Here is a 22,794-nt window from a genome sequence, read left to right as displayed (position 1 = left end):
TCTACACGCTCCCGAAGTTTTGCGATTTAATTTGGAAACACCCTGTATATATATATATATATATATATATATACATATTTGGCGAACGTTTTTGCTGGTTTAGCCGAAAATGAAAGATGATTCTGTCGACTCGAACTATGGTCGATCGCGTTTCGTCCTGGTCCTCACTACTGGACTCATCAGTAAAGCGATGTAGTAGGACCTGCCTTAGATGCCCGGGAAAATTTTAGATCGAGATCCCATTTAAAGGGAATTCGTGTGACTGTGGTGCTCACGAGAATCCGCACAAGTCCTCGTTAGACCTCTAGTAGCGAGCACACATGTAGAAAGAGATACGTTGAAAACAATTGTAAACAAAGTTGACATTTAATTCAATTCTATTTAAAATTTTCTGTTTTCTATATTCGACGAAAAATCTACAATTCTATGCGATTTTTTAATACGCATATATCTATACACTCAAAACAGTGATGTTGCGATTACAGCGAAAATGATCTAAATATGAAAAATAGCTAAAATAAATAAATTTCTAGCAAGTATTACGATATTGGATATGTATTGCATCTAATTATATAGACGATAGAAATAGAATTTAGATTTGTGTTATAAATTCGATGCTATAAATTCTATGCGTATGATACGTAATTTTCTACAAAAAACAGTTATAATTTTAGCTGGATTAGTAAAATATTTTTTTGCGTGTATTAGTGTATTGATATCGAGCAGAATGTGCGTCAATAGAGATCCTGTTAGAAGCATTTGACCATTTGTTCCATCAAGTGCGCTGAAACCTATCTTCACCTTATCTCGTCGAAAATCACCACCGCTACAAATCATGACGAGCGAGAAACGTTCGACGAGAACACCCGAGTGAATTCCGAGGATGCAGCCTCTCTCGCAACGACGAGCAGGAATAAAAATGGCGCAGATTGGGGAACGGATAGAGAGAAGCGAATCGTTGCCGGGTCCCACAGGCCGATTTGACGGGTTCGTTCCCTTGATGTTTCATCCGTCCGCACTGCCCTCCACCCTCTCGCCACTTCGACCATTTGCTACCGTCGCTTGTAAATATGAGCGGTCCTTCATTCGGACAGAGAGCAATAGCCCTAACAACGTCTTCCTGCCACCGTGCCCGGATGCCCGTTCAGCGCGACGGTGGTTTCCCTCCGTTAGGGAATGTACCGTCATTCCTTTCCTCAGGGCGGCAGACTGCAGAAAGAGAGAAGCGGCCGGAGTGGACGAAGAAAGGGGACACGATGCGAGAGAGCGTGAGGGAGGAAAGTCCCCCGACAATCAACGTCTATGGCGCCGCGCCATCGTTCTTCCCATTTTACGTGGTGTCGTAAAAGATGCTTGTTACGAGCGGCGAACGGACAAAATGACGGATCGTAATAAGTTCTCGTTCAGCCGACGACGACATTGTAGGCCAGTCTCGCCAAGGTCCGAGACAACGACGGTCATAAACGGTCGAAGTAACCGAAAATGATGAACGAATTTTGCGAATCATTCGATCGTTCAGTTGTTATATTTTATATCTGAGTGATATAAGTAAGTCATATATGTGGCGCGTATAACATATTTAATTATTAATGGAACATTGAAGTATAACAATATTATTAACGTATGACGTATGATATACGCTTATGATTTCCATAATTTGGATATGTACCATCTGTGTCCATAAACTTTAAACGGAGCTTTAAAGAGCGCGCATTACGTAAATTCTCGCAATTTTAATCATTAGACACTTTTAACGTCGCGAACATGATTTATTTTCTATCCGTTTCTTCGTGGTTAGACAAATTGCAGCGTAATAAAGTTTTATAGCACGCCTCGGTTGCGTGCGGCTGTAGCCGGTTCCTTCCACATACATACATATACACGCACTTATAAGGATATGCGCGTCCATTGTTTGTGTGTCCGTATAAATTGCCAAGCTCACTTAGCCGGCCAAATTTATTCCAATCCCGTAATCCACGCCTATTCATATAGATGCAAATCGGAGAAACGTGTGCCAAATTCGTACGCATCCTTCTGGAAACGAGATATCTCGTGGGGGAAGGATAGCCTACCCCGTAGTCCACTGTACGAGCTATGCTGAGAATGAATTAATCCTTCCTGAGAGGAAAGAGGGCCGGGGGAGAGAAGCGCGACCTGAGTAGAAGCCGGTGTAATACAACGCATTGTCACGGTCCCACTGGAAGCTAACATTCGAGCTTTCGAACATACACCACGCGAACATTACGATACGCGACGTACGAGCTCGTCCAGACCATCGTGAGTTATTAAATGCCCGAATTAAATGCCGCGCTCGGTCATTAAACTGGCATAAGTCACACTTGCGTTCTAGCTGCCGCCGATGAAATATTAAGCTGGAATTCTACGATGAATATATCACGGGCGACTCTATTATATTCGCAATATCCATTTGTTTACGATCTTTCATGCTACTTCGCACTATGTAAATGTTACATTATGTACATGCATTTATAGAAAGATATATATTTTTTATAGCTATATATATAGATATATATACATACATGGTCAATTTAATCAGTCAGTAACTTTTTTTTATCAGAATTTGAATTTTTTATTTGTCAAGATGGAAAATTTTTTAATTTTCAACATAGTTTTCTTTTAAAAAGTCACTTTTTTTCTTAAGTAACTACCACGTGCGTGTGTGTGTGTGTGTGTTGTGTTTTATATATAAAATTTTTAGATATATATATATATTTTAAATACTTTTCCGAAAATTCTGCAATTCTGTCTATATCTTGATTCATCTGTGGAGTTGATCTAGTATTTACATCTGACATCAGCATTGGAAAGACCAACGAATTGCCTGTAAAGCACATTTCCATCGACACGCGGTAGGTGCAACTCAAGATATCTAGAGAAATGAAGCTATGCGGGTCGGATCCGTTTCATCTTCCTGCAAATAATTTAATCCTGGCTAAGTACATATTTATGTCTGCACATAGGTATCGCGTAGGTAATGAAAGGGCCGCAGGTATATAGGCGAATACATAATTTAAGATTATGTACTCGCCATTCTATATGTATAAAATGCCACGTCACGCGGCTTGATGTCATTAAAATTAATAAACGAATTCTTAAAAAGCTTAATTGGAAAGATAGTATAAGGTTATACCAATTTACGATTTCTCTCGAAAAAATGCTTCTTTATTCGGGAACCATTCGTGATATCGAAAATTCCTCTTCTTTGTCCTTTTATACATCTTACCTGTCGTCTCCTTCTTCCATGACGATATACTGTGCGAGCAAAGTAGTTGAAATTGGACGTGGCAGTGCATCTAAGACGCTTCTGAATATCCGAGGAGTTTCCTCGGAGATTTTCCGGGCGTAGTATTTAATTTGGTCGTTGTAAGAAGAAGCAGTGCAAAAGGCGGAAAGGTGAAGAGGAAGGAAAATGGAGAAGATGAAGATAGAAAGACAGAGAAAGATAAGGAATACATCGGTAGAAAGAAAGCTAAAATAAAAAGAAAGAGAGAAAGAAAGGTCCCTCTTACTTGCGACGAAAACGCTTCGGCAAGGTAGCCCTTTCGGAGACTTAATAACTTTGTAGGTGGACTATTTTTACATTTCTACCATTCGTGACTTTCAAAACCCAGATTTAAAGTAAGCGTCGCTCTGCCAGAGCGTCGCGCTTTGAATAAAAATTGCCTTCAATGGAGCATTTTACGTTAATGCTCTCCTCTCTCCGAAACGTATTTATAATGAAGAAAACGAGGCGAAGAAAGCAAGCAGAAATGTTGAAGGAAGCGAAGGCTAGTGGTGATTTATTAGTAATTGCAAGAGTTAATTAGATGAAATTATTGTTATTCAAAATATCACAAATTTTGAATCGTCCCGCAGGGATAATTGATTCGCACAGTCATTTGGGTTTAGTGAACCCACGGACCTGAGCTCAATACATTGCGATATTCACACATATTTATATGTATATTCATACACACATGTTTTTACGAATATTAGTGATAAATATTTGAGAAAAAATGATATTTTATTTTTCCTCAAATTCTTCTTAACTTAGACTAAATTAGGTATAGAAAAAAAATGACACATTTATATGTTTGATGTAATGAATATTAAATCTGAACTTTATTTCTACACTGACAGAAAAGTTTTTGGTATTTGTGACTATAATTATAATTTGTTACTGCTATAATGTTAATAATAATCACAATCAAAAAAAAAAAAATCAAATATATAATTATGTCAACAAATATATATTATAGTTGACACTGAAAATGACTGTAAATTATATAATTATTATTACGAAAGTGGTTGCAATTACTATAATTTAATTATATAATTTATAGTCATTTTCCATACAGGGGTTAACTATATTTTATATGGTAACATATAGTAATTATAGTTACAAAACCTTTTTTCTCAATGTAATTCATCACAAAAAAAGGTTTTGAATCTATTTTTCTATTTATAGTAGGTATTAATAATCACCTAATAATACATAATCGCATCATATTTTATATTATTTTTTTAAATATTTTATTCCTACTTTATGAAGAAAACAGAGCAAGAATATGATCTAAGAAATGTCACTTGTAGCGCTTTTAATATAATTTTTCTGACATGATTCAGTATAGAATTGTCGATTTGGTTATTGATTGACTGAACTGTCCGGTCTATTTCTATCCACTATGGGTCAAAAGCATTTCTCAAAGGCCGACAATCTTTGACCGAGTTCCGCCTTTGATCGGATCCGGAACAGAGGTTTGCGACAAGACCGATTTCACAGATCGTATGACACTGTATCACACAGAGGCCCGATAGATAACCATACCAATAACTATGATAAAGTTAGGTAAAATTAGGCACGTGAGTTTTTATTAAGAAGTATATAAAATAGAAAAATATTTCTAACGCTGTTTATGATTATGAGAAACCATGCCGGAAAATTTCGATTAATCCTTTTTAATACAAAAGTCCGTCCGCCGCAAAATTTAGCTTTCACGGAGCTTTTCTTCGCGAATATATTTGCAAACAGTTGTCGCGTAGGTCGATGGCATAGAATACTCACCGTTCCGTTTCGTGCGACCACTTTACTTATGCACTCGTCGGCTTTATGGACCGAGACTCCGTGGTTACGGTAGTCTTCTTTCGCGCTTCCTTTTCCCTCGTCTTTGCGAGGAAACTTCAAACTGTTCCGACGTTACGAAGCTAACTTTTGCGAAGTGCCAAGGAGAATAGAATTAACTCGACGTCTGATAATAGCGCGGTTGTTAATCGCCGGGAACGACCGACAAAGACGAAATAGGAACGAATGAATATTCATTCGCGTTCAGCGACGCGGAAGTCTAAGCGTGTGGTCTCGTAATATATGCATTCGCGACATACGTTTCTCAGTTCGAACGATGGTCTGATATAGAACGCGGTAAGTCGTCTCGCGAAACGGACGGACGATCACCTTCTTGAAATAGCAAACACCCCTCGCCGCTAGTCGACCGAGCGGATACAGTGGCTACAGGATACATACGCCGGGGGGATAACCTGCTGTTATCGATATTCAAAAAGCCCGTTTTCGACGCGGGGTATGTCCGGTATGTTGACGATAAACGCCGATGCACTCCGCGGACGAAACATCAACCTTCGCAGAGCCGGCGCTACCTAGCTGCGGTTATTTGCATATTTCAATTTCCTCTGCGCAACACCGACGGGGTGCCGTCGACGTGCGGCTGAAATACATGGACGCAGAAATATTCGCACACACCTTTACGCGTACACATATTCACTCGCTCTCAACCTTTTCGTTTCCACGCTCGTGTTATATCATTGTCTGTGTGCGCGCGACGGTGTGCGCGCGACGGTGTGTCGCGAAGATCCAACGGAGAAAATTCCGTTGTCATGGACAACCATTACCACCCCGGGATATCGCGAATGTAAGTACATACACCGGCGCAGAGTTGTTTCGCGACGTGTTAGTGTACCTTTCCATGTGTACAAAGCCGCGATACGCTTGCACACACATTCCGACGATGTGTATGTACCGTCAGTTAGAAACGCTTCTCGTTCCGCCGCCGCAGCTATATTACCTGCGTCCCTATTATAAAAGTCATTTCGCAGGACACTCTTCCCTGTTCATTGTACCGGTGCATTTCAATTTTCGCCCAAGATGCAAATTCCACCTCTGCGTGGTCCCCGACACAAGCCGGTCCCGACACCGGGACGACGACTTCCGTATACTATAACGGGTGATGTGTGGGTGCGGCCGGTGGGTGAGTCTGCCGGAGGCTCGTTTCGTTTCAATTCATTAGGAGAACCGTAAAATTCTCATTCCCAGACTGCCTAATACCTGGTTAAGAGCAATTTGGTTGGCGCGACGCGCTCTTTCTTCGACTACGCGATCGGAAAACTTTTCATTCCTGTTCACCGTGTCACTTGGGAGCTTTTACTTTCCAATTTTCGACAAGCAGTGCTGGCATGATTCGATGGTTAAAAGAGTTCGCTATAGACACCGTCGGATTTAACTTTCACGCATTTCTTTTCACTTTGGGATTTTGGACAATACATGCAACTTAGTTTGAAACAAAATTTTATACTCTTCTTCAGATTTCTCATAAACGTTAATTTTTATTTACAAAATGCAATTCATTTTTATATCGTATAATATCGAAAAAAATATAACAGATGTGTGAAATTTCAATGATTGATACCGAGAGAATGAGATTATATTATCGTCTTCTCGAAAAACGCGAAGAACAAATCAGTTGGATTCTTTTCGTCGTATTCGAGTTTGTTCGAATGAATGATGTGGACTCGCAAAGCCACCCTCCTTCGAAAGATACGGACCGATATAGGGCATCGACGGACATCCGACAGGAGGACGAGAGAGGGGAATGGCGACTGTCGGAAAGTGAGAGAGAGAGATCTCGTTGTATCGATCGGCGTCATAAAATCCATTTTATGACTTGGACGCTGTCCAGTGACTGGTGTATTAGCCGTCGCATTGCCTCGCAAATAAAACGCTCTTCTACTCTTGAACCCCCTTTAACCACCTCGCCTGGCCCTCGTTGACGTTGGACGATGCCATCAACTCTCGTTTGTATCTCTCATCTTGCTTTCTCTCTCTTTATCTATATGTCTCTCCCACCCTTTTGCGATACACGTCGGCAGGTTTATAGGCAAAAACTCACAAGCTAGACAGTCCTCCTTCACGGTCTCATACCTCTCAGGGGTTTTGCCAACCTCTTCGCATGCGGTCCACAGCTACGAGAAAAGAACTACTTGATTATCTACCTGTCTGTCTGACGACGTATTTGCTCCCATTCGAATCAACATAAAACAGTCTATAATCTGGCTTCAGTGGATTTGCATGACCCCGTCATATATTTTTAAAGACGAATGGAAGCTTTCCTTCGGATCGTAACGAATCTGTAACAATGACCTTTTCGCGTATAACGTATGACACTTTTTTTCATGTGTATTTAAACAATAGTTCTGCCGTTATATGGATACTCGATTCGCCACTCCCATATTGTTACAAATATTAATAATAACTATATTGTGTAATAATCAATATCGGCAGAGATTTTGTATCATTTTGTAAAAATTTAATAATATTTGTGACATAAATTAAATTCAAGAAGGTAACATAATATAGCGCGATATATTTATGAATATCATTTTTTTAGTTTATCACTTTTATAAAAAAACCTTTATTAACTCCTTATATACAGACACTGAGAAAAAAGTACTTAAAAATTAATTTGTAGAATATATTTACTATAAATTATGAAATAATTTTTTATGAAATAAATCTTTATTTAAATACGAAATAGAATTTTATTCCTAGCAAATAAAAATCATCTATTTTATTTTTTAAGGAGACACACTTCATAGAAATGTATATTTTTTTATCACAGTCAAATTTTTTAAAATCAATAAATATTGAAAAAACCTAACATGTGACATTTGCTTGCGAGTATTTCTTTGCGACTTCTTTCTTTCAATGTACATATATCGTTTCAACCTCATTTAATTTGCATATCGCGCTTACCGATACTTACTATTCGCTCATTTGAGTTTTACACGGTGCATCGCGTAACAATGTGAGAGCACGAAGGTCGTGCTCTCAAATAACCTCGCACATCGAGGATCAGCGAGGCCCGCGTGGACTTGCTCATGATAATTAATCTCAATTGAATTAATCAGATTTGCTCATTGAAAATAAGTACCTACGGGACGTGCGAATCACATTGGGAATACCGTACATTCGACGCCAATTTCGATACACTTTTTGCTTCGTATCTTCGTTAGTAACTTAGCGACGAGACAAACTTCTCTACATACCAATTTGCCGCAGCATATCCACGTATTTCGCGCTTTGCATTCGTGTATGCGTAAAGCCTAAATACGACGAAACTTCGCTACACACGTAGGTGATTATGCGCATACCCGATGACAAGCTGTTTCATTATCTAGAATCAGTGAATTGTTCCTACACTACCGAATGTATAACTGCTTCATCTGCAATTTGCACGAGACCGCGCCGCCACTCGACGCTTCGCTGTCAAGCTAATCGTAAGCCTTATCGTAATTGCCTATGCTAGACGTGACTACGTCGAGGAGATGTGTAGAAATCGCGGTATAATTGTTACCTCTCGTCGTATTAATTACCCTGCACAGTGAAACGGAATTTATTTAGGAAGATAATTTTTCCTCAAATTTTTTAAATATCTTGGTAACAATTTAATTATAATTGAACATTTTATTATCTAGAGACTGTATAAAACTGAATTAACTTTGTATTTTCGACGGGGCAGTAACCGAACTGTCCCAGTTCGTAAATAGATACCACGAAAGCGGCTACTCCGATAGTGGAGTAAACAGTAGATTCCAAAGTTAAACTTGCACGTCAAACTTGTCTACTGCTGTTTACTGCATTACGAATGTATATATCCATTTGCGGTTGAAGTATCTTATTTTCTTTGAGTGGACCGTATTGCATCGCTCGCAGATTGAATTTAACCAAAAAAGACAAAAGCGGCCGGGGGAGATTCATGGGAACGTGCGAGGAAACGATTGTTCCTGTTCTTGTCGCGTCGCTGGGAGCTAATTCATCCTCGGAAGGACCGCCGGGGGCTTGCGATTTGCCGTCGCGACGAAGTTTTCTATTCCCGCTGGTATCCGGGTCGTAGAATAGGGGAACCACGCGAGCCCAGTTCCCCAATGCAATTAAGATAAGCGCGACCGCGATGTTTATAAATATTTTCGGGCATTTCCGAAATAGCGAGCGTGGCATGTATTCCCCTATCTGACGTCAAGTACCCGCGGCGTCGTGACCGGCCGCAGGCTACAGCCCCACGCGAACTTTCGGTCACCACGGCGCGTTCCATCCCTCGGCTCCTCCGGTGAACGGGAGCTTTTATACGCGGACTTACTCCGTGTTAGGTTGGACGTTCTATACGTGCGAATGAGACGTACTGCGGTGCCGAAGATAAACCGCGTGGAGCTCTGGACGCGTGCGACGTGCCGCATGAAAAATTACAAGTGCACGCAGCGCGTCTCACGCCTCTCTTACTTCCTTGTTCTCTCGTTTGCGCGACGTGACTTTTTAGAAAGAGAAAGACCACCGGAAGAGAGGGAGTGTGCATACCGGTGCACTCCCTCTCTCATCCTCAGAAAACTGTGTCGTCGGAGTCCTAGTGCGAGATTAAAACGTCTCAAGTATCACGTCGTAAAACAATGTGATTCAGAATTTCAGTTCTTTTCTTTCGCGGATACAAGATGTAGTGATTTGCGAATCTATCGACAGTTTTAACGATGCGTTAATTAAATTAAGTAACTTTACACGAATTAAATAATTGATACACCGGAAATTGGTGTTAAATTTAACACATTTCACGTGTTTTAAAAGACCCATTCAAATTTATATGTTAATATAAAATGAATATCTTACAAGGCATAATATGACAAATATTATTTTAAAAAATACACACAAAAAAATATTACTGACACAGTTTGTGAACAAGTTATGGAAGTATATTTTTTTCAATAAAATTGACAGTTATGATACAAATTAAATTAACACATGTTTTATTCATTCATCTTAGAATTCATGTTTTAAAAACACATTATTTTTTGTTATTTGTTTATTTACTCTTCAATTATATTATTTTGACATTAAGAAATGTTGGGTATCAATTTAATATAAATTATTTAAACAACATAATCACATTACGCTAAATTAACACTCAAATATGTTAAAAATACAACACAAAGTTTTAACAAGAACTTGAGTGAACCGTTTCCAACACAAATACGAAATGTTTTTTTACTGCATATAAAAATTAAGCAGGAAAGGATTGGAGCTGTGCGTATGTATGTATAGAATGTATTAAATGCTAAACTTATTCTTATGATAACAGAAACGTACCTATTATTATATAATAAATACAATAAGCGATATCTTTTCTATTCTTAAGACGTGAGATGTTGCATGTATTTAATATATACATGAATTAAGATTGAAATTACATGAGTAGGTACGCGAATGGATTCGCCGCACGTGAGTGTATTTAATGAATTTAATGAATTCCGTAAGTGACAGAATCGCACTGATAGAGTCGTGTCATAAATATTTGCGCAATCTTGGTTCTCCGGGGTCTGTCCGCGGCTCTTGCATTGCGCGTGCTTGCTTACATCCATCTCCCTGTGTTGAGATAGTCAAATGGTGATCAGATAGGACCGAGAGGCCCTTTGAATAAATTCTCAGACCGATAGGAAGGCGGTCCCAAGAGGTTTGCTCGACAGTGCGATAGCCGATAATGGTCTGGTTCAGGTACCGTCCAATATTCTCGGGTTAATTACCATCGTTTTAACCCGCGGTGCTATCGGCGTATTTCTTAAACCGAGTGTGGTCTGCAAGAATTGATTCCATACATAGAGATTCGTATTTTTTAATATTTTTATGTTACGTAATATTACATCAAATTCTAACTGACGTCTTTAACTGACTGATTGTTGCGGATAATGGTCGTTATCTTCATATGTTCATCTTTTGCGAATTAGATTAAAATTTAATAAATATGCTTCTTTACGGCAATGAGTTCGCCCCCTCGAAATTAATCTGATAAGAGACAATATATTTTGTATAAATTATAAGTCTACAATTTTACGGTAGCGGATAAGCAGCATATGAACTTCTGAAGTGCGACTAATATAGGGCTATTTATATCAACCACGAGATAACGGCCTGATTCTAGAGTGCTACGCGAGGCTTGCGTGAGTGCGACGTTGGCGGGTTGTGGGTGGGTTGTTTCCGTCGCTACATCGATATTACTATCTGACGAAGATGATAGCGTAGCGGGCTCGTATAACGTGTTCTGTAGGGCGCGATTAAGCGACATGTTTTACGAGTAACGGTATATCGCGCGTGGGAATCGAAACGTGTCGCGCGGGTGATGAATTCCCGGGGGTGTCCCTGCAGAAATTATTCTTCCGTTGTTGACAAGATCAATGGCCGAAATCTCGGCGGACGGGTTTTTTGACGGTGATCGAGGCGTTGCGCGAGGCGAGCATGTCGTTGTCATCGTTGGGACTCGCGAACGTCATGTTTATTTTCACACAACGCGTGTTCGCGGCTTCGAAGAATCTGGTCGATTAGCAATTGCATGAGATTCGTACATTTCCGGAATGCGAACGCGGCTTCAGGTAACGTTGGTCTTCGTATTCTACACGTCGATCATCATAAAGATTACAGCGTAAAATTTCGCGAATGTGTACCACGAAAGTACACAATGAGAGAAAAATTGTTGATATTTATAACTATAATTATTACTTGCGTATAGTAAGATAAATACACCAGCTAGTGGTGTAATTGTCCAATAATTGTCAAAATAAATGTTTGACCCAATTATTGGACAAAATGACAAAAACTTTAAATATTAAGCTTTTAACGATATATACAACTCTAAATAAATGCAGTGTTTATAAAAATTTAATAAAAGACAAATTTATTTAGAATCGCACCTATTAAAAATTTAATATTTAAAATATTTGTCATTTCCTCCAATAATTGAGGATTATGTCCACTATCCAACAAATAATGTCAGCTTGTTTGCTGGATAACTATTCACTAACTGGTACATTTATCTTATGTATTTTTCTCTGTATATGCAATGAGAATTTTCCACCAACCTAGCTAATTACGATAACACATTGACTGCGTTACGTAATTGCAGTGCACCGCTAGCATGACGGGAAAGATCGCGTTATCCATGATCGACCTTAGACTCAGCGCGCTTCGTCCTGGCTGACGCGAGGAAGCGGTGTAAAACTTTTATTTCGACGGATCTCAACTACCAGCTGTGCAAAAAGCTTTTTCGTTTTACGTGCGCGACCGGCCGATAAACCTCGTCTCGCAAGTACGTCGTAATATTCCTCTAAGTGATTACCCCGTCCGAATTCTCGCGTGTCTGCATGTCGCGGCTATCGATGCTTTTATGATAAAGGGGTACGTAAAGAGCTCCTCGCACGGGATGCTACGTCGCGACGTAGCACGCCGGCAAAATCGTGAGTTGATCTTCGCGAGAGAGATAAGATTTTTCTTCGTTTTCAGGCTGTGCGTTCCTCACCTACTACAGCCGTGACAGCGCAATCAGCGCCCAGAACGCTCTGCATGAGAAGCGGACTTTACCAGGGGTGAGTGTTTACAACGTTTACTGCAAACAGTTTACCTACTTTTCAACCAATTATGCTCCATTAATGCCACTTCATTCCAAGTCGCGCCCACTCCACCGCGAAAATCTTATCTCGATCTCGCTTAATAAGCGCTCTCTCGTTAGTTCAAGCCGTACTGTGCGCGAGGGTGCACCTACCGGGGTCGGAGACGTAACTTTGAAGGGGCAATATATTTTTCTTAATCGCAAAGTTCCATCGACGTGCAGCGTATGCGCGACGTTTCGAATACGCGAATATCGTAACATTCGTAACCCAAAATTGTTTGGCATTACGAATATCCCGATTCGCGTGAATTAGCTGGCGGGAGACGCAGACGCTGCATTCGTTTTGCAGCGAGACCGTTGGAGCGGCTCCAAGTTTGCGGGCGAGACTTCGAAATATCGATTTATTTAGTCTCCGATTTCCGCCTATACCTCATGGAACGGCCATTGAGCGTACGCGCAACGAATGCTGTAATTTTTAATCGAAATGCATTCGCGTGCAAAAAGTGCCGGACACGCGCGACAGTAACGGATACTTATCGCCGTATGCCGTTTCTCCGACTAATTTTGGCGATTCGCCGTTCATGATTTGAGATATTAAAATGGCTCGACGTGACGAGTTAATCTCTTAACGCCGAGAGTCCGTTTAGGGGGAAAGAGAGACGATCCGAGAAAGGGAAGCAGCGCGATCGTGGGGATGGCACTGACGCGACGAGTCCGCGATGTATCATCAGACTTTCTGCGAGGAATTCTCTGCAAATGTCAGGACCGGATAAGTGCATTCTTATACCCCCTTTTTGGTAGCACGAAAATTTTGCATGTCTCTTCTATGGGAACTGGGAGGACTCCGGAGGATGCGGAGGATGCACATCCTGGCATTTACTTGAATCGCGAATGCAGCAAATGAAGAAAGTCGGAGTATAAAGAAGGGCTAAAGAAACGATGCTTCATAATCGTAGGGTCCGACCACGGCGTGAATGGTTTTTTCTCTTTTCTTTCCCTCTATATTTATGGCGAGTAATATCATAAATAACGCTGGACATACACCGTTATCCCCGCCATCTGAGTTGCTAACTCGACGTAGCTCTCCCGTATAATGTTAGAAAGTTACGATATCTTCGGGACGTTCGAGATATTTTCACCGGACATTTATCGCGTTCGTAGCACGTGATACTCGACTTTTCGTATATATCGATGCTCTGCTTTGTTCGCGTAAAGCGATTACATCTCATTGAAATATACTTTTTATAGTCAAATCCCTCTTCTCGTGTTGCGTAAAGTCTCTCGAAGGCCTGGGTTGCCGAAACTCCTGAAATTTTCCATCGATCGTGGCCCCGGAGGCCAAGCCGTGGCATTGCCGGCACTGAATGCTGCTTAACTGCCAGAGCGGTGCCAACACGCCCCTTCCCATTATCTGAGCTACCCCTTGGAAGTCCGTAGCGAGTACTGGCGTTATGTTTCGTTAATCTATCCCCGAAACAACGCTGCTACGGTCTTGGCACGGCTGCCAGCGGAAATCGTTTTAAATGTTATGCCGAGGGATGCACGCCGGGAGGGAGGGTACGGTTGAGTTATGACTTTATGAAGAGGCGGACGCACGTACGCGCGTACACCGACGGGTTTTTTTTTTCTTCTTTTGCATGCACGCGGTTTCCGCGTGTTGGCCGGCCGCGAGATAGATCTGAAAAAAATCTGCACGTCCGATTCCCGTGATATATGCGTCGCGGCGAAACCGCTCCGTCCGAAATTGCGCGGTTTAGTCCACAATCCGACGACAGAAATATATATCGTTTTTTTGTCATGTTAACTTGGAACTCTGACCGATAGTTAGGATTTTTGCAGTTTTGCCACGGTGCATGCATTCGAAAATGTATCTTTCAATTAAAATTAGTTAAAATAGCGACAGAAAAATAGGTTTTTGAAAATTCGTTTTATTTAATCACATTTCTTTTTGACACAATGATGTTGTCGCGAAATGATATTTTTATTTATGACTCCCGTAGGAATGATTGATCCGCAGTCATTTGGGTTTAACAAATCCATGAAGCTCAATAAATCCGCGGATATTTACACACATTTACACATCGCAAACACTGATATACATATGTTTCTATGATTGAAAATTTGAGGAAAAACGAAGACGGTTAAGGAAAAGTGAAGGAAAAACACAACCTAATTTAATAATAATAGAAAGATAAAAAATAAGAACAAAACGCATATAGATATATTTCATACATTTAACACAGGATAAAATGAAAACTAAGCTCTCATTTTACTTATATCTATTTTATATATTTTGATTTATATTAATTTAACTTTTCTGTCAATGCATAATTTTTCAATTTTTATCGTGTTTCCTAAGATTTCTGTTAAAAATGTAAAAATTAAAATAAGATAAAATTTGTGATAAAACTGTTCCTTATTAAAAAAAGTTAGATTTTTTTTTCGTCATAGCGAAATTGGCATAAAAATATAAAAATGTTTATATCTTACCGTTTAAAATTTGATACGAGTATCATGCAATGCATTGAAAGGTTAAAGAAGTATATTTGACAAAATAAGATTCAAGACTCGTTTAGAAGCGTCATGCAAACTTTGCTTTCGTGAAACTAACCAGCGCATGTATGAACAGCTGCCTTTGACTGTCATGTCATTGATATATATTCATCCTTCTGTTGCCGTGTCTTGATAAGATAGGGCAGCCAAAATGATATTTAAACAGATGCTCGTCAGAGGCTTGCGGATTTCACTTTGATCAACGCATCGAGTCTAGTATCTCTCAGTTTTCGCTATACATTACACTAATTCGAACTCTTCGCGAGCTTGTAGAGATTGCAATCTCAGCGTGAAGTTGCATAAAGTTACGTAACGTCGCGCTATGTATGCATAAGTCGCGTCAGCCCGATCACATTAAAACGCTTGGGCCGAGAACGCGACGGTTATGCAAATCTTAATCTAGCGCTTATATTCACCGGGTCGGTTTTACGAGCCGTTCCATGAGGATAGCAGAGCTTCCTCCGAGAAGTCGATTTCATTCATTCATTGGTACGTCACCTGTAAACGCGACTAAACACTCGGCCTCGGCGATATGTACGTACATTTACGATGCATGCGTTCGTGTGTCGATCGGACCTAGTCGGAGTCGTAATACATCCGAATACACCTGAGGCCATAACTCGGCCGAGCAACGGACCCTTCATAAACACAGATCCCGAAGCCAAGCAGCGCCGCTGCGCAAGCAATAACAATGCCGGCAGCCAACATCGTCTATACTTAGCTCGCGCTCACTGCGGAAGCGATCGTTGCACGTGCGCACGCGCCCGTTCACGCGCACGCGAGGAACAGAAAGCGACAGAAAGTATTCGGGCGCCCCGCTTCCGGCCGTTTCCGTAATACTTCCAGCGTGGTTTGACGTGGCGTGTCAAACTTGTTGCTATACATACGTCCGATGATTCAGATCTCCGTACCTTCCTTGAACGCTAAATTTAATTGCGCGCCGCTTCGACATTCGTACGTGATACCGCAGACCTCACTGCCGTATTTATCAACATCGTTATTAAGCGAACTTCATGTAAAATAACGATTACGTCATTCACAGTACCGTTGAAAATTATCCCTCTACGGAGAGAGAAAAAAGAAAAAGGAAAACGAAAATTCACTTAATGTAGTCCATCCGGTGGATCTAAATGCATTGCAGTTAACCGCTTTTTATTTGCTTCTTATTTGCTTCTCTTTATATATTTTTTTGGTCTCATTTGTTGCACTGGATCTGTATAGAAATATCCGAATCTTTTTCTCTGTGGTAAAGCCTTCCAAATTTAATTCTTGTTTATTTGCTTTACTTCGTAAGCCATGCCTGAAACTGGCCGTCATGTTGGTCTAGGCAGCCTCAACATTAACAGATCGCCAGATGTTCGATGGTATCGCGACAGAAAAATTCCTGTACGTGTTACACAGCTCGTAGATGGGAATCCGATTTGTCCGTGGAACGTTATAATCTCAGAATGTCGACGATATTCGGGAGAATGGAGATGACTGCATTTTGAGGGACGATAAAGATCGATCGAAATGGCAAATTGGTATTATAGGAATCGTCGAATGAAAATGCAATTTTGAGGCATCGTGGCGAGCGTCATGCTGTACGCGGAAAATAATGTTCCGCCTTGCGCGTAATCGCTTGGCAGCGGTTCCCTTGTGAGAATTGAAAAAATGCATTAAAGCTCACGCTTGCTTTCCGATCGCTGTCGCTAGAGACCTTGGTTTTCCATGTCAAAATCATGAGAGAAAGAGAGAGAGAGAGAGAGAGAGAGAGAGAGAGAGAAAGAGAGAAAACTTAAGTGGCGAGAACGTCGAGGTAACGCGATAAGTAATGTTGAAATTCAGACGAACGAATTGCGGGTGACAAATTGGTGGGCCGATTTACGAGGGTGTAATTGGCGGTGTCGCGCCATGGGGTTTACGTCGGTACGAAAGCAAAGAAACGTAGGCGCAACGAGAAGGTGAAAGGATTGGATGAGGAGGAACGGTAGAGGAAGGAGAGAACGGAGTTCGCACGGATTTGCATAAGGCGAGCGATACTCGCGCGTGCAAAACTCGACGTGAAGCCTGAAAAAAGAAAGAGAGGGAAAACGAGGCGGTCGGATGCGCTCGTGAACGCGAAGGGCCAAAGAAAAGAACGGAGATGTCCAAATCCGTGCATTGTTTGCATTCCCTCCTAACGAAGTTTTTGCAACTGCAGCGTGCACCTGCGCCGCACTTGAATTCAATGACATTTCAACGATTTCAGTCACTCCGAGTGTCCACTATGCATAATTCATCGTATACGAGTGACGTAGTAATAAAAATGGCAGTTTTTCGCGGACACCTTGGTTTGTGCAGAAAGGTAATGCATCATTATATTAATTTTTTGCTTCGTATTTCGCTACATATTCGTAAGCCATGTAGGTACCTCTTTCATTTCGTGATATAAACATGTACCATGTCCGGACATTTACACAAAATTTATTATTATTAATCTCAAATGCTTTTTTTATTACAGTATTATAATTTAATTGCATTTAAAGATTACAATTAAATTATAATATTACGTTTTAAAAAGCGTATTTGAGACTAATATTAACTTAAATAAATAAAGTGTTATATAAATGGACATAGGTACATGTCCAGTCACTGGGATCGGACAGTACCTATGTCCGGACAGTTACACAAAACTTTATTTATTTATATTAATATTAATCTCAAATGCTTTTTTTACCTTAAAAATCAATTTGAATTAGTTGTCTTTTGTCATTAAACATCTATTTATCATTCTATTATTTATTTAAATATTTTAATTAATAATTGTTATAAGTGGGTTCAAATAATTTTTTCTTGCTTAAGGGAGTCTTGAGTTTTCAAATGAATACAAATATTTATTTATATTAAAAATCTTTTTGATATTATAAATTGTATTATTTATGAGAACCTAACGCTTAAACGTCCGGCTACTGGGACATTTACCTTAATGGATTCAGCTTCGTAGCAAAAAAGGGATTTATAATCCACCGACGAAGTATATTAAAAGTAGCTATTATATTTCGCGCAAAGTGTCGTTAGATCGTTACGTAATTATCGCGTGACTATTACGTACTGAGTAGAAACGAGACCTTAGTTACCACCATCAAACAATTACGCGGATCTGACTGCGCACCGCGGCAACGGGGGTCGTTTTCGCGGGGCAAAAGATATCGAGAAGACGAGAGAGAGAAGACGAAGAGGAAACGGACGAAGACGGAGGAACGCCGAGGAGGGATGGAATGGAAATGGTAGGGGATTGGAAGCCGAGGGGGGGAGTCACTCCCGAAGAGAAGCAAGCCGAGTGACGACGCCTCAGTGACCGAGCTTACTCTCCCTTAAGCTTTCGTTCGCAAGCGCGGCCTGCTGGATTCTCGTTTCCTCCTGTATTACACACGCGGCCCACTTACACTTGCGCGCGAACGTACACACGTACACGTACCACCCTCGCGTTTTCCACCGTTCCTATGTCCATGTACCGCCGCACACATAGAACCGTCCGTTTTCCACCCTCGTGGCCGCCTCGTGGACCTTCCCTTTCGACTTCCGCGATACAATCCTGAGAGCAGTTACACACTCCCTTCGATGCTATTTCTTTCCCTCGTTCTTTTTTTCCTCCATGCCTTAGATTGTTACGTATCCAACTTATCAAAAAAACTGTCTCTCTGATTCGCTTCGAAGAAAAAAAAATTCAAAAGGTTTTGTGCTTATTTGACTTCCACATTGGATCGTGTTGATTTAATATGATGATTTTGACAAGCCCGAAATACCACGTGCGTTTTGCTGATTGTCAAAAACGAGAGTGCTTTAAACCATATTGTAAATGAGTATCGTGGGTGTATTTTTTGTGACAGTGTTCAGAATTTTATATTTAATATTTTATGTGATTAATATTTTATCAAAAGTAATTGTTAGACCTTTGTGTGAAATTATGCAGTGCAATGATTTTATATGACAAACATTAAGATCGTGATTATATATTAGAAGAGGGAATTTATGTGAAAATTACGCGCACTGAGTTGCAGTGACCGTTTATGGTCTGTCGAGTTTTATCCCTACGTATAATCTGGAATTAGTGCCGCGTTATTTGCTATTCAGTTTATACATCGCAGCAACATGGTCGACTTCATCGCCTATCCGGAGATCTCCTATCTCTACGATGAATTTATGATGGTACGATAAGCTTCCTTTTTAATTTTATAGACATCAATGTAAAAAGAAAGATCGGAGTATAATTACATTGCAAAATATCACATGCCGCGTTTAATTATATATCTGAAATGTTATTATTATTAATGATCTGGAAATTACATCAACCGCTAATTATTCACATCCACTCTGTGTAACAGCTGCAACTCGTTGCTTTCTATGGCTCATTCGGAGGTTATTAATCGTACAAGAGCTATTCTAGCTCTAATAATGAAACTATCAAGCTAATATATTGTTAACTGTACTAAATAGAGCCATAGTACATCTCCAAATGTGAATTGTTAATTTCTAGTTTTAGTCGGAATAGAATAAATTGATTCCATTCGGAATTATCGTGTATATCTTTCTAATGTCGAATTTAGGCCAAGCGAGAGAGCGAATGAACAATTTACAGAGTGGAATGATTCACACTTATTGAATAAAATTATTCATTCACGCACATTTGCTTATAAATTCAGCTTAAGTTCATAGTACCTCAAAGAATATCATAGATTCAATTTTTTACTTTCCAATATTGCCAGAGAAAATCATTAAAAGATATTATAAATTATTAATAAAATTTAATTTTATATTTTGTGGTTTTAAAATTAATTCATAATATAGAGTTAAGAATTAATTTTTTCTCTCTTTATTTTTTTGTCTAAATCCATGAACCTACAAATCTTGATAAAATCATCGATAAATATGGGAATCTCACACATGTTTTTCTTTGTTATTTTGATATTCTGATGGTTGAAGCGGTTTCACTTAACAGAATTAATCTATACGTATAAAAAAGTAGGAAAATTTGTATCTAGAGACTTTTTATCTGAAGAGAATTAGCGATACGAATATCGATCTATGAAGTTCGCGTGAAATCGGTGCCTCTACATGGCACTCAAGAACGGGATCTTTCATTGTTCTTTATTCTAAGTGAGACAACATCTTGCAATGACCTTACCGGGTAATTAATCGTTTGTACGACGGCGGCATAAAAGATTCACCTACATCTCTAGTGGAAAGTCACGATATTCTCCCATCCTATGTCGTGATAGCGAGCGTGGAAACGTGTCGAGGGAAGTGAGGGTGGTGGAAAGGGTGAACCCTCACCACGAAGTGGAACTACTTTACAGGAATATCACTTTGATCCGACGCTTAATGAACGATGGACCGAGCTCGGTAAGAGTACCCAGACTGAATTTAATTAGGGCTCTTAACTTGCCGGGTCGAGAGCATGACGGAATCCCGTGCAGGTCTCGGTGCGTGCGACAGAGACTGCCGAGTGTCGCGACACGGCCGGGAAACGGGGAGAAATGGGGGTTGGTAAAAGCTCGGATGGAACGGCAGTGCGTACGCGCGCTCTCGAGAAGGGAAGGCTTTTTGCTTTGAGAACGACGGAGCAGATCCGTCACGCTGATGACGACGTCGACGATTCGAGTCGAGCCGATTGTCATGCAAATCACGGAACGGAACGGCCCGTTATTGACTCGCAGCGGCCGTTCTCGTCGCTCCCGCGATTCGCGTTCTCATCCAGAGAGTAGGGAGAAAACCGAACCACCATCGTCGCTCGACGAGTCACAGCCGCTTTTCCGCCGACGCGGTGGTGCAAGCGTATCGGGTAATTACACCGGGCTGAGCTAGTAATTAGAAGGAGGGAACGATTCTGCCACCGGACCGGATAGGAAAATTGAAACAACTCGGTGTGACGACGAAGTATTATCTGGCTGAATAGCTGAATCCCTCGATGACCGGATCGTCCGCGCGATTTTACTCCTTTGGTTGAGAAATCGTTCTTGCTACCGAATACATATGTGTCTTTTAATTTTACGATTAAACAAGATCGTCCAACAAGATATTTTTAGTCGACTATTTCTATGCCAGCGCAATTTCTATTTTTTATACCGAAATTATGTTAATGCGAATTATGTTAATGCGAATGTAATTGCGTGAAAGAATTACCGCTATATTACCGCAAATTAGTAATTTCATTTCTTTAAATGAATATATACATATTTTTTTTTTTTTTTTTTTTTTTTTCAGATTAATGTAAATGGATACGTTATGTTTATTCTCGTGGCACGAAATAAATTTCGCGATATACGGATCTTTTCTATTTTCCAATATCACACACGAAGATAAGAGAACTCAAAGATTATTACAAAACTAGGTGCATCACGGAAACATTTCTCTCTTTATTATCCCGGTACACAATTGTACGAGGACTTATCTTTTTTAGTTTTTCTTTCTTCCCGACCTATCGTCGCGATTTCTAATATTGCTGGCGACGTCCTCGACGGAGTTCCTCGAGACAGGCGCGGACGAGCGCGAAACGGAAATTGAATGCGTCCCTCCGGCGGAAAAATAATGTCCTAGTTTTAGAAGTTTGATCAGGCGGAGAGCTCGTTTCTCCACGAGATCACGACGGTCTCGTCGTCGACGGTACAGAGCTCGTTTACCGCGGATCGACCTTTTTACGGTGAACGTGCATGGCACGATGCAGCGCACCTCTCCTGCGCCACTTGCGTGCGCACGGCGGCTCGATCTCCTGTGGAAATTGAGAAAACTTTATTTGCCCCGACGCGATCGTGGAAAACATCGGGAAACGCGAGAAATAGGAATTGCGCGAGCAAACCCCCTTACCTCTTTGCTCAGGCGAACAAGGACGCGCCCCTCGTGGCCAGTCTTGGTGTCGAACTTATTTCCACGTTGCGACACCGAGTGCCGTCCGTAGGGTAGTAAACCGTTCCGCAGGAAGTAGGGGAAAGTCTGACACGAAAATAGCAAGAAGAAATAGAAAGGAGAACGAAGCCACGAGTTCCTCGTTACTTTGTAAGAATTAGGGTGCTAGGGTTAATGAAATTAAATTGACATGAAAGGAAACAGCGCCTTCGTATAATCTTACAACGAGAAAATGAAAATCCATTGATAAATATTTATATATTATTTGAATTACATGTACAGGGTGTCTCAGACTTTGCGTAACATTTTTTAATATCAGATTCCTGAAATCATTTCGAGATGAAAATCCTAATACCGCATAATGTTCAAGGCTGCAATAGTTTTTAAATAAGAAGGATTTAAAATTAGGGCTCCAATTAAACTGTCTGAAATTTTCAAGCGTTAATTCTATTCTCTTCTATTCTACTAAATGCCTTCATTATTACACAATGTGTTATGCCTGAGCGCGCAAATGTCAAACAATTCAATTGGCAAACACTTTAAACCTTTTTTTTATTTAAAAACTACTGTATCTTCGACATTTTAATACTACACGGAAAAAAAAAAGATTGACTGCTGCAGCAAATTAGATGGTAAAATATGGCATAGCATTTTTAATTGGCTGCAG

General features: G+C 40.4%; 1 long non-coding RNA gene across 1 annotated transcript in view; it reads left to right on the top strand.

The window, feature by feature from the left end:
• Positions 1-22,794, top strand: part of LOC108726118 (uncharacterized) — a 159,408-nt gene that overhangs the window by 38,403 nt on the left and 98,211 nt on the right. Inside the window, exon 2 of the long non-coding RNA XR_001936785.1 lies at positions 12,605-12,687. This is a non-coding gene — a long non-coding RNA (uncharacterized lncRNA). The remainder of the gene's footprint in view (positions 1-12,604; positions 12,688-22,794) is intronic.

Source organism: Mycetomoellerius zeteki, unplaced genomic scaffold (genome assembly GCF_001594055.1).
Source record: "Mycetomoellerius zeteki isolate Tzet28-1 unplaced genomic scaffold, Tzet1.0 scaffold389, whole genome shotgun sequence".
NCBI lineage: Eukaryota > Metazoa > Arthropoda > Insecta > Hymenoptera > Formicidae > Mycetomoellerius > Mycetomoellerius zeteki.
This window is presented reverse-complemented; position numbering and strand designations above follow the sequence as displayed.